We start from the raw sequence: 12192 nt of genomic DNA on the forward strand, positions 1-12192 counted from the left end.
TAACTGAAAATGGATCAAAGAGCTAAACATTAGGTCTAAGACCATAAAACAGAAGAAAATATAGGGAGATATCTTATGAAACTTGCAATTGGAGGCAGTTTTATGGACCTTAAACCTAAAGCAAGAGCACTGAAGAAGGAAATAAATAAATGGGAGCTCCTCAAAATTAAACACTTTTGTGCATCAAAGAACTTCATCAAGAAAGTAGAAAGACAGCCTACACAATGGGAGACAATATTTGGAAATGACATATCAGATAAAGGTCTAGTATCCAGAATTTATAAAGAGATTGTCCAACTCAACAACAAAAAGACAGCCAACCCAATTACAAAATGGGAAAAAGACTTGAACAGACACCTATCAGAAGAGGAAATACAAATGGCCAAAAGGCACATGAAGAGATGTTCAATGTCCCTGGCCATTAGAGAAATGCAAATCAAAACCACAATGAGATATCATCTCACACTCACCAGAATGGCCATTATCAACAAAACAGAAAATGACAAGTGCTGGAGAGGATGCGGAGAAAGAGGCACACTTATCCACTGTTGGTGGGAATGTCAGATGGTGCAACCACTGTGGAAGGCAGTTTGGTGGTTCCTCAAAAAGCTGAATATAGAATTGCCATATGACCCAGCAATACCATTGCTGGGTATCTACTCAAAGGACTTAAGGGCAAAGACACAAACGGACATTTGCACACCAATGTTTATAGCAGCATTATTTACAATTGCAAAGAGATGGAAACAGCCAAAATGTCCATCAACAGATGAGTGGCTAAACAAACTGTGGTATATACATACGAAGGAATATTATGCAGCTTTCAGACAGGATAAACTTATGAAGCATGTAATAACATGGATGGACCTAGAGAACATTATGCTGAGTGAGTCTAGCCAAAAACTAAAGGACAAATACTGTATGGTCCCACTGATGTGAACCAACATTCCAGAATAAACTTGGAATATGTCATTGGTAACAGAGTTCAGCAGGAGTTAGAAACAGGGTAAGATAATGGGTAATTGGAGCTTAAGGGATACAGACTGTGCAACAGGACTAGATACAAAAACTCAAAAATGGACAGCACAATAATACCTAATTTAAAGTAATCGTGTTAAAACACTGAATGAGGCTGCATCTGAGCTATAGATTTTTTTGTCTGTCTGTTTGTTTGTTTGTATTTTTTTTACTATTATTATTATTTTTATTTTCTTCTCTATATTAACATTCTATATGTTTTTCTTTTAAATCAATGCAAATGTACTTAAGAAATGATGATCATGCATCTATGTGATGATGTTAAGAATTACTGATTGCTTATGTAGAATGGAATGATTTCTAAATGTTGGGTTAATTTCTTTTTTTGTCTTTAATTAATGAAAAAATGTAATTCAAAACCACAGTAATTTGCATATGTAGAATGGAATGATTTCTAAATGTTGGGTTAATTTCTTTTTTTGTCTTTAATTAATAAAAAAATGTAATTCAAAACCACAGTAATAAAAATAAATTGAAGTGTAGTTTAAGTAAAATAGCAAATATAGAAAATTAGAATGGAATAGGATGTTTTCTACAATCAGTGAATTCTGTCTTACTTTGGCCCCTTAACAATTACAGAAAAGCCACTTCACACAAAACCATTTGCATATATTTTTAAAAGTTTTTATTTATTCAAAAAAATTACAGGAGAAAACACAAACATTCTTCATATATGCTAATTGCATTCTATATATATAAAGAGTAATTCACAATATCATCACACAGGTGCATGTTCATCATCATGATCATTTCTTAGAACATTTGCATCAATTTAGAGAAACAAATATAAAGACAACAGAGAAATAAATGAAAACAGAAAAAATTTGCATACCATACCCCTTACCCCTCCCTTTCATTGATCACTAGCATTTCAAACTACAATTATTTTAACATTTGTTCCCCCTATTATTTATTTTTATTCCATATGTTCTACTCATATGTTGACAAGGTAGATAAAAGGAGCATCAGATACAAGGTTTTCACAATCACACAGTCACATTGTGAAAGCTATATCATTATACAATCATCATCAAGAAATATGGCTACTGGAACACAGCTCTACATTTTCAGGCAGTTCCCTCCAGCCTCTCCATTACATCTTGGATAGCAAGGTGATATCTACTTAATACATAAGAATAACCTCCAGGAAAACCTTTCAACTCTGTACACCTTGCCTCATTTTACTCTTTCTGCTTTTGGATAAGAAGGTTCTCTCAATCCCTTGATACTGGGTCTCAGCTCATTCTAGAGTTTTTCTCCATCCCTTGATGCTGAGTCTCAGCTCATTCTGGGATTTCTGTCCCACATTGCCAGGAAGGTCCACCTTCCTGGGAGTCATGTCCCACATAGACAGGGGGAGGGTGGTGAGTTTGCTTGTTGTGTTGGCTGAAGAGAGAGGCCACACCTGAGCAACAAAAGAGGTTCTCTTGGGGATGACTCTTAGGCCTAATTTTAAGTAGGCTTGACCTACCCTTTGTAGGATTAAGGTTCAAATGAACAAACCCAAGGATTGAGGGCTAAGCATATAGTTTTGGTTGTCCACACTGCTTGTGAGGATATAAAGAATTCAACTTGGGGAGGTTGAATTTTCTCCCATTCTCACCGTTTCCCAAAGGGGACTTTGCAAATACTTTTTCACTCACTGATCAAATCACTCTGGGTTTCATCTGGGCATCACTTTGGACAAACCAACAAAATCTCATGTCCTACACAAGGTTCCAAGTACTTATGTTGTTCAACCAACTATCTACATCAGTTATATTATGAGATGCATTAGTCAAAAAATAAATTTTGTTCCAAATAAACATTTTTGCTTTAGTCTCACACATAGGTTGCAATTTTTAAATATTATTTACCATCTATTTTCAGTACTCTGCAGTAATGATGTTCCTTTATTCTTCCTCATGGAAAAGTATTTTTTTTAATTTGTACATTTAGTCACTGTCATTATACAGTCTAGGCATTCTTAGATTATACCATCTCAATTTTTATCATCTATCTTTCTTTGTGATTACATTTATGCCCCCAGCCCTCCTCCCTCTATCATTCTCACACTCCGTTTCATTCAGAGTTTTAACATAATTGTATTACAGTTAGGTAGTATTGTGCTGTCCATTTCTGAGTTTTTATATTCAGTCCTTTTGCACAATCTGTATCCCTTCAGCTCCAATTACCCAATATCTTACCCTATTTCTATCTCCTGATGGTCTCTGTTACCAACAGGATATTCCAAGTATATCTGCTAATGTCAGTTCATATCAGTGAGACCATACAGTATTTGTCCTTTTGTTTTTGGCTAATCACACTCAACATAATGTCCTTAAGGTCCATCCATGTTGTTACATGCTTCATAACTTTATTCTGTCTTACAGCTGCATAATATTCCATCGTATGTATATGCCACAGTTTGTTTAGCCACCCGTCTGTTGATGGGCATTTGGCCGTTTACATCTCTTGGTAATTGTAAATAATGCTGCTATAAACATTAGTTTGCAAATGTCCGTTTGGGTCCTTGCCCTCATGTCCTTTGAGTAAAGACAGCATATAGAGGGGTTCTGTTTTTTAATCCATTCTGCCAGTCTATGTCTTTTGATTGGGGAGTTGAATCCATTAATATTTAGTATTACTACTGCATGGGTAGTAGTATCTTCTATTATTTTGCCTTCTGGATTTTATATTTCATATCTAATTTTCCTTCTTTTTACCTTTACTCATAGTTTTTTCTACACTCTTCTCCAGACATCTCTCTTCTGTCTTTTTGTATCTGTCTCCAGTGCTTCCTTTAATATTTCTTGTAGAGTTGGTCTCTTGGTTACAAATTCTCTCACTGATTTTTTGTCTGAAAATGTTTTAATTTCTCCCTCATTTTTGAAAGACAATTTTGCTGGATATAGAATTCTTGGTTGGCAGTTTTTCTCTTTTAATAATTTAAATATATCATCCCACTGTCTTCTTGCTTCCAGGTTTCTGCTGAGAGATCTATGCATAGTCTTATTGGGCTTCCCTTGTACATGATGGATTGCTTTTCTCTTGCTGCTTTCAACATTCTCTCTTTCTCTTTGACCTCTGACATTCTGATTAGTAAATGTCTTGGAGCATGTTTATTTGGATCTATTATTCTTGAGGTTCACTGTACTTCTTGGATCTGTAATTTTAAGTCTTTCATAAGATTTGGGCAATTTCAATTTTCAGTCACAATTTCCTCCATTAGTTTTTCTCCTTCTTCTCCCTTCTCAGACACCCACAACACATATTAATGCACTTCATATTGTCTTTCAGGTCCCTGAGTCCCTGCTCATATTTTTCCATTTTTCTCTATATTTTCTTTTTCTTGCCAGATTTCAGATATTCTGTCCTCTAGTTCACTAACCCTATGTTCTGTCTCTTGAAATCTACCATTGTAGATTTCCATTGTTTTTATCATCTCTTCCACCGTGCCTTTCATTCCCATAAGTTCTGTTATTTGTTTTTCAGACTTTCAATTTCTTTGTTTTGTTCATTCCTTTCCTCCTTTATATCCTCCCTCAATTCATTGATTTGTTTTTTGATGAGGTTTTCCAAGTCTATTCGTATATTCTAAATTAATTGTTTCAGCTCTTGTATCTCATTTGAATTGTTGATTTGTTCCTTTGACTGGCCATATCTTCAATTTTCCTAGTGTGATTTTTTATTTTTTGCTGACGTCTAGGCATTTAATTATCTTAATTATTTTTTTCTGGAGATTGCTTGCACTTCTTTTACCTAGGGTTTTCTTGCTGGATGAATTTGTATTCTATCTGTTCTTTGACATACAGTTCACTTTTATCTGGATATCTAGCTTAAGTTTTGTTTAACAGAGGATAATTTTTCAGTTCTTGTTTTCTTGTTTCTTGCCCTGCTTGTATGATGCCTTTCCCCTCCCCCACACTTAGGAAGGTCTAATTAGGTATTATGGACCTCAGCTGGATTTTCCCAGACCAAACTGGCCTCTTATCAGGAGGAAGGAGTCAGCTGCATCAGTTTTCTCTGATGGTGAGACCCAGCAGGTTGAAAGACTTTCCTGTGAAATCTCTGAGCTCTGTTTTTTTTATCCTGCCCAGTATGCAGTGCTTTTCTTCCTGCAGGTCCCACCAGCATACATGGTACCTTTAACTGTGGCAGACTGTCTCTGCTGGGGGCGGGTAGAAAGAGAAGAGACATAGGAGAGGCTGTAGGCTTGTTTTAATGGCTTCAAATTACCAATTATCAAATTACCAAGCCCTGGGGTCTGAATTCCATGAGGGAGGGATTCCATCTGAGTTTGGCTTCAACCCTCTCCTGGGGAAGGGACAGGCTCCAGACAAACCCTCAAGCGAGCTTGTTTTTACCTATACCTGGGGAATTTGCATCCTGGGAAACCCTGGCACTGTATCCAAAGGCAGTCAAGCCTTTTTAGAAAAACAGCCACCTCTGTTTCCTCCTTCTTTTTCTCTTTTTCCATCAGCCGTGCCCCCTTGGCATCAGGGCAAAAATGAGTGACCTCTGCTCTGACCAGGTTCACCTGAGCTGGGAACCTATTTTTAGTAAGCAGAATTTGTTAATTAATTCCAGAATTGGCATTTGGTTGGGCTCAGCCCCTGTTGCTGGTAAAGCATCTTTCCTTTCCCCTCTCTAAAGCAGCCTGTGGGGGAGGGGCACCAATTGCCACAGCCTGGGGAACTCATGGTTCTGGGGGGGCTCACAGCCAGTACAGCTGGTCCAGACTGGGGTACACTGTGTGTCTGGTCACTGATGTGGCCCCAGGAGATGTTCTGTACTGTTTCTGGTTATTTAGTAGTTGTTCTGGAGGACGAACTAAAATGCACCCACTGTTAAGCTGCCATCTTGGCCCAGAAGTCCTTTTGCACAGATTTTTTAAATAAAAGTGAACTACATGCTGGCTACCCAAATTTGATTGCTGGAGACCTAGACCTAAGTTTGATTCCTGGTGCCTGCCCATGGAAAAAAAAAGAAAAAGTGAACTATAATGCAACCTATCTTTTATTAATATCTGGAAACTGTTTACCAGCTTATCTACAAGCTCCAAACACTCATCAAGCATGGAAATTATGTTACATGATAGCGACATAATTAACACTATTATATCTAACTCATTCTCCTGTGTATATACTCAGACCAGCCCACATAAACTAGGTTTAAACTCTGAATGTATAATTGCTTGCATCACTGTTTCTCTTAAAATTCTATATACACTGATTTGAAACATAAATGTATCCCTGTCCTCTAGGTGCACCTAGAACCTGCTATTGAAATGGGCTTCCATTACCTTATTGAATTAGGCAAGTCTTTCCAAAGCAGTAGAATATTATGAGTTGCATTGACCATCTTAATTCAATTCTTATTTAATATTGCATTTGTAAAAAAGACAGTTGAACCCTTGTGAGGCAGCTTCTCCCCTTTGCCCCTGCACCTGGCCGTGGACTGGGTCCTGTGTTCAGTGGGTCAGAGGTACTCCCATTCCACCCAGAACCCCCACTGTGGAGAGGTTCCAGGCAGCCTCACAGGACATTTCCCTTGCACTGTCTGTGCCCAGGCTTATTGGCTTGTCTTCAGTTAACTATTTAGACATGCCACATGCTGCTGACACATATCCCAGAAGTGGATTGTCCTTAATATCTCAGTGTACTCTAAAGGTAGAACAAATGCTAGATTCTATGGAACTCCCAGGTGTCTGCTTACTAGAGCATGCAAGATATTCTGCCACAGTCCTGCATGCACACAGTGAGTCAAAAATCATGTGAGTACATTTGTCACTTTAGTGCCCTTCTAATTTATGTTCATATCAGAGAACATCTGTCCCCCAAAAACTACTGGGCTGAAAGGAAATTCTCACATATACTCTACCCATAGCACCAACACATGCACACACACACACACACACACACACACATACACACACAAATACATGTGCACCCACACATAAGACAAACACAGAGTCACATACCTATTATAGTCATAAAGCAAAAGAACATATATATGCAGATACAGACTTGCATATGCATGTACACATATACACATATTGCCCATGCAGGAACACTTTGACATTAAACCACATCCTACTCATAACAATGAACACACCCAGAGATAATCATCTGTAAATTTTCTGAAGCACAAATTCACACATGCCTGCACACAGGCACATATGAAATAACCAATATTTATAATACCAATAACAGCCACACTTACAAACATATAAGAAAACACACAGAGAAACACAGGCAGATATTACATATGCTTCCTCATAGCGTATTTAAGAGTAGGTCAAATCTTTAGATATCAGACTGCTCAGGTTGATGAAGTTTGTGGTCATGGACAAGTGCCCTGTCATGGTGACTCAGCCCCAGACTTATCATAGCTTATTCCACCAGATTTCACAATGATCCATCCCTTCCTTGAAGCTCTTATGTTCCAGGCTGCCACACTCACTACGTTTGGTAGTGGAAAAGTTATATCCAGAAGACTTGCCAGAGAACTACACTGACCTTCTTTCCTTATTCACCACAGCCCTAGACAGTCCTTGCTACCCCTGAGCTGGGTACCTGTGGAGAGTAGACAGAAGTGGGGGAAGTACCCCCAATAGGTCAAAGCCCCAGCTTCAGCTACTTACCTGAATTTGCCTTTATCCATTGCTACCAAGAAGCCCATTTTACAGTCCTCATTGGTGAAGGAGCTAGGTTCACACATACATATAAACATATGAGCATACACATATAAGATTCACAGTCCCATACCTATTATACCCATAAAGTACACCCACATATATACACAAATATAGACCTGCACATGAATATACATGTACATACATGCACAGATTTCACATGAATGCATAATTTGATATTCAAACCATAATCTTCCCCATACTCAGAAGCACACCTCAGAGATAATTGCATATTCCACGTGCATATTCTCACACACCTGCACTCAGGCACAGATGGACACACTGACATTTATAATACCAATAATACCCACAATTTCAAACATATAAGGAAACACAAACACATGGAAACATAGGCAGGCATTGCAAATGCTGACTCACAGTTAATAAGTCTATAACCCATGCACATGGATATACACATACGTGAAAATGTGCACAGGCTTAACTGTAAACATTTGTGAAAACATATAAATGCAAATATACATGTGCTGTGTATGATTATTCAGCATTGGATTCCAAATATTTAATTCTCCCTGGTGTCCATAACATGGTTATTTCCCCCACATATGGACCCTAGGCTCATGGGTCATGTAACAAATATAACAAAATAAATTAGAGTCATCTGAGACTTGGGAAATGTGTCTATGTTGGGCTTCCCTTTACCTGCAATGCCATGAGTCAGGAACACATGGATGATCACATACAAAAAGTAGAGCCATCACTTACTCTCCTCTGATAGTTGAGCAGACGTTCAGGATATAAAACCCAGCAAGACATTATTCTTGGTAACAAAGATCTTGAGTAAGTGCATAACCAGGGAGGACACTGGTCCAGGAGTCCCTCTTTGGAGAAGAACCAGTTGTTAATCAAGGAGTTGAGGGCCAAGAACAATGACCTTGGCAGGGGGACAGATTCTCTGGAGGTCAGCATCTGCAAACTGCTGCCTTGTTATCCCCTCTTGGATGGGAATATCTCCAGGGTAATCTTTGCCTGGCCAACTCTGCAGTGTTATGAATCTGTGAGAATTTTCATCTTTTTATTCACACATCTCCAGAAAAGAAGGATATTAATAAAATATAAACCTTTGCAAAAAAAAACAATAAAAGTCCTTAAGTAAGTGGGAAGTCATGCCACAATCAAAGATAGTATTGGTTGATCATATTTATGATAAAGGTCTTCTATAAAAAATAAAGTACACTTTCCCAAAATGAAAAGAAAATATGCAATTGAGTTCAACAATTACTTGAATTTTGTGAGTGCATATTTCATCAAAATGCATGAATGACTAATAGTTTTTATGAGAGAAATGCAAATTTTAGCACAATGAGCTACTGCTCCATGCACTGCAAAATGAACATTCATAATCAACTTTAGAACTGATGAGAAGTGGTGGAAATTTTTGGGAAATAAAAGATAATTATAATACACCAAAAAATGTTGTTTCAGAGTTAACTAAATGTGTAACATTTATATAACTGTTCACATACCTGAATTTATATTTGTGAATTATATATATAACATAATATCAATATTATATTATGAGATAAATAATATAATGATGAAATCAATAATTACTCTAAGGGAGGAAAAATGAGCAAAAAATAAGCAGAGGGAAACACATAATTGAGATAGAAGATGAAACTAATGAAATGAAGTAGAAAGCATCAATAGCAAAGACAAGAGTTAGTTTAATGACAATACAATTGTCAAGGCACTATCTTAAGTTAAGCAGGAGAATAGCAAGAATACAATGTAGCTATATTGTGTCTGAAAACAATATCATTGTGCATACTACAGGAAATAAAACAGAAAATAAGATAGAATTGTCTGAAATGCATATAAAAGTTCTGGAAGTTAAATGGAATGAACAATTCAATGATTACCACTCATATCAAAACTTATTCAGGATTTACAGATAATTTTAACATTTCTATATCTAATAAGAATTGCAATATTCATAAGTAAATTCCCTATCAAGCAAAAAATTTATGGCTCTTTGTTTGTTTGACAAATTAATTTAAATGCTAATGAGAAAAGTTAGTGTCAGTCTCATATTAAATCAATCTATAAAAACATAAATTGGGGAAGTCATCAAATAATTCATGAGAATAGGATGGTCCAAAAATGTGAAAATTTCACTATGTAAAGCAAATTATAAGCCAATCTTACTTATAATTTTGCAAGAAAGATACCTGACACAATATCCAGTGATGAAGGTGTGCGGCTCAAAAACATGAGAAAATGCATTCATTTGATTTACCATACATATAAAATAAACAGGGAGAGTTCATATTCTTCTCAATAGATGCAGAACAAGATATTGTCAAAATCAACATCTATTTTTGCGACTAAGTCATGTCAAAATTGCAAGAGGAAGGAGAATTCCAAATTGACAAAGGGCTTCAATTATAATTTTATAGCAAAAATGATACCTAATACCAAATTTTGCCACTTTCCTTCCAGACACCCATCAGGAAGAAGAAGATGAGCAAAATTAAAAACAAATACGTTAAATAAAAGTTTGTTTTGAGAAATTCTGCATTGTTATTGAAATTCAGATAAAAATAAGCAGGTATTGGAAGGTTTCAGAAGGTGTTAGGGGATGTTTTCTGTTCTTCAGGGAAATAAAATATTAAACCTTGAGAGGAAAATCACCCCAAACTTCACCCAATTAGAACCCAGATCACTGGGGTGAACCTCTGGGCTTTATGGGCCTTGGATACCCCTTGCAACTCAGACTTCCCCTGCCTGCACTGCAGGAGAAGTTGGTATCTGTATTCACACGGTCACACCATCACTTCTTTTTCCCATAACATTACATGGCAGTGACCTCATCATATACAGACTGCTTGGCAGAGAAAACTGGTTCTTGGAGCTGCCTCTCATGTCAGAGTCTTGTGTATATTGATAGGTTATTAATTACCTCACTATTAGCACTGATGCATCCCACCTACTGAAGCTGCTTTTGAATTGGAGGTTACATTTTCAGCAATAATTTCATAGTGTGATAGAGAACACAGACAATGCAGGTTAAGGAAGGGATGTGTGAGGGCTTCTTCTGTTATGAACCTCATTCCTGCAACTGCACTGGTGACAGGACATCTAGAAAGAGGAAATGCTCTGAGTCAGCCATTTCATAAAGCACATTTCCATCTGTACCATTCCCAATTCCTTGGAGATGCTCACAGCTGAGGTCTCCCGCAGGAGGTGGTTTTAAAAAAATGATTTCATGTTCTTTGAAATAAAACCCATGAATACCACAAATATGTATATAGAAAAATGAGACACCTGTCCAAGTAGCAGCTGCAATGGCTTTCAAGAAGACAGAGTGTGGTTTCTATGTGGAAGGCATGTTTATGTTAAAAGAGGGGAAAAGTTGACTTGTGGTTCCTCTTTCTTGGCCCTCTTATTGCTCTCCAGGGAACCAGTATGTAGACTGATCACAGCCAGAACACAAGGTTTTGTTACATTAACAAAACATTTATGACATTAGATGTTGTTTTCTAATGGTCAAGATCATTACTTGCATGTGAACAGGAATTTTTCCTTCTAATTATAAAGAAATTCTCTTGGCATAGAGAAGGCAGTGAATAAATACATCTTAAGTGAGTGAATATGTTCATAGATAAAAGGGAGAGGAATGCATCACATAGCCAGAACCCATGATGGATAGAAACATGTGAAGTTTAATCCCCATGGGCACATTACAGTGTATAAGTCTCATGGTCTCTTCTCTGTCACTTGGAACAGAGGAAGATGTGGACAAGCAGGGGATGTGAAATAACCCAGTGTGAGGAGGTGCTCCGGCCATCTGCACAATTCCTGGTCAAATCTGTCTCTTTCTTGATTTCTTGTAAAAAGAGACCACAATTACCCCCTGTGCTCTTAGAAAAATAAGAAAATCAATACAGTAAAAATAGGAGAGGTGTGTGGGGATATCTGTCTGTTTGGAGGGAGGAATTTGAAAGGCTCAAGCAGGAAACATCTCCAACTCACCTGCAGGCTCTGGACCCTGTCCTCGGTAGGTGGGAGTGACAGTTAACCTTCTTGGGGGCTTTCCGCCATTGAGACAATTGTGTCTCCTGCCCTACCTTGGGCCCTCTGGAGTTTCCTAGTACAGCAGCATGCACAGCAGTATCCTCATGACTCAGAGACTCACCTGTAAATGCTCCTGCTCTGGAGAGTCCCTGTGCATCTGTTATGAAACCTGATGGTTGTTCTGTGGTTGGTGATCCCTCCACTGTCATTGCTGCCCACATAGTTGAGACTTTCCCCAGGAATATGGAATACAGGAAGTACAATGGAAAAGGGAGCCAGTTGTCTTACAGAAGAAGCTGTGTTCTGGAAAGATGTCAACATCCCTGGCCTGAATATCAGTAGGTACACCTTGGCCCTCACCACCAGAGAAAGGTACACTCATTCCCTAAACACAAAATTCTTTGATGAGAAAGTTATTTCTCAGTCAGTGGTGCTAGATGGCT

The sequence above is a fragment of the Tamandua tetradactyla genome, chromosome 3, assembly GCF_023851605.1.
Source record: "Tamandua tetradactyla isolate mTamTet1 chromosome 3, mTamTet1.pri, whole genome shotgun sequence".
In the NCBI taxonomy this organism is placed as follows: Eukaryota; Metazoa; Chordata; class Mammalia; order Pilosa; family Myrmecophagidae; genus Tamandua; species Tamandua tetradactyla.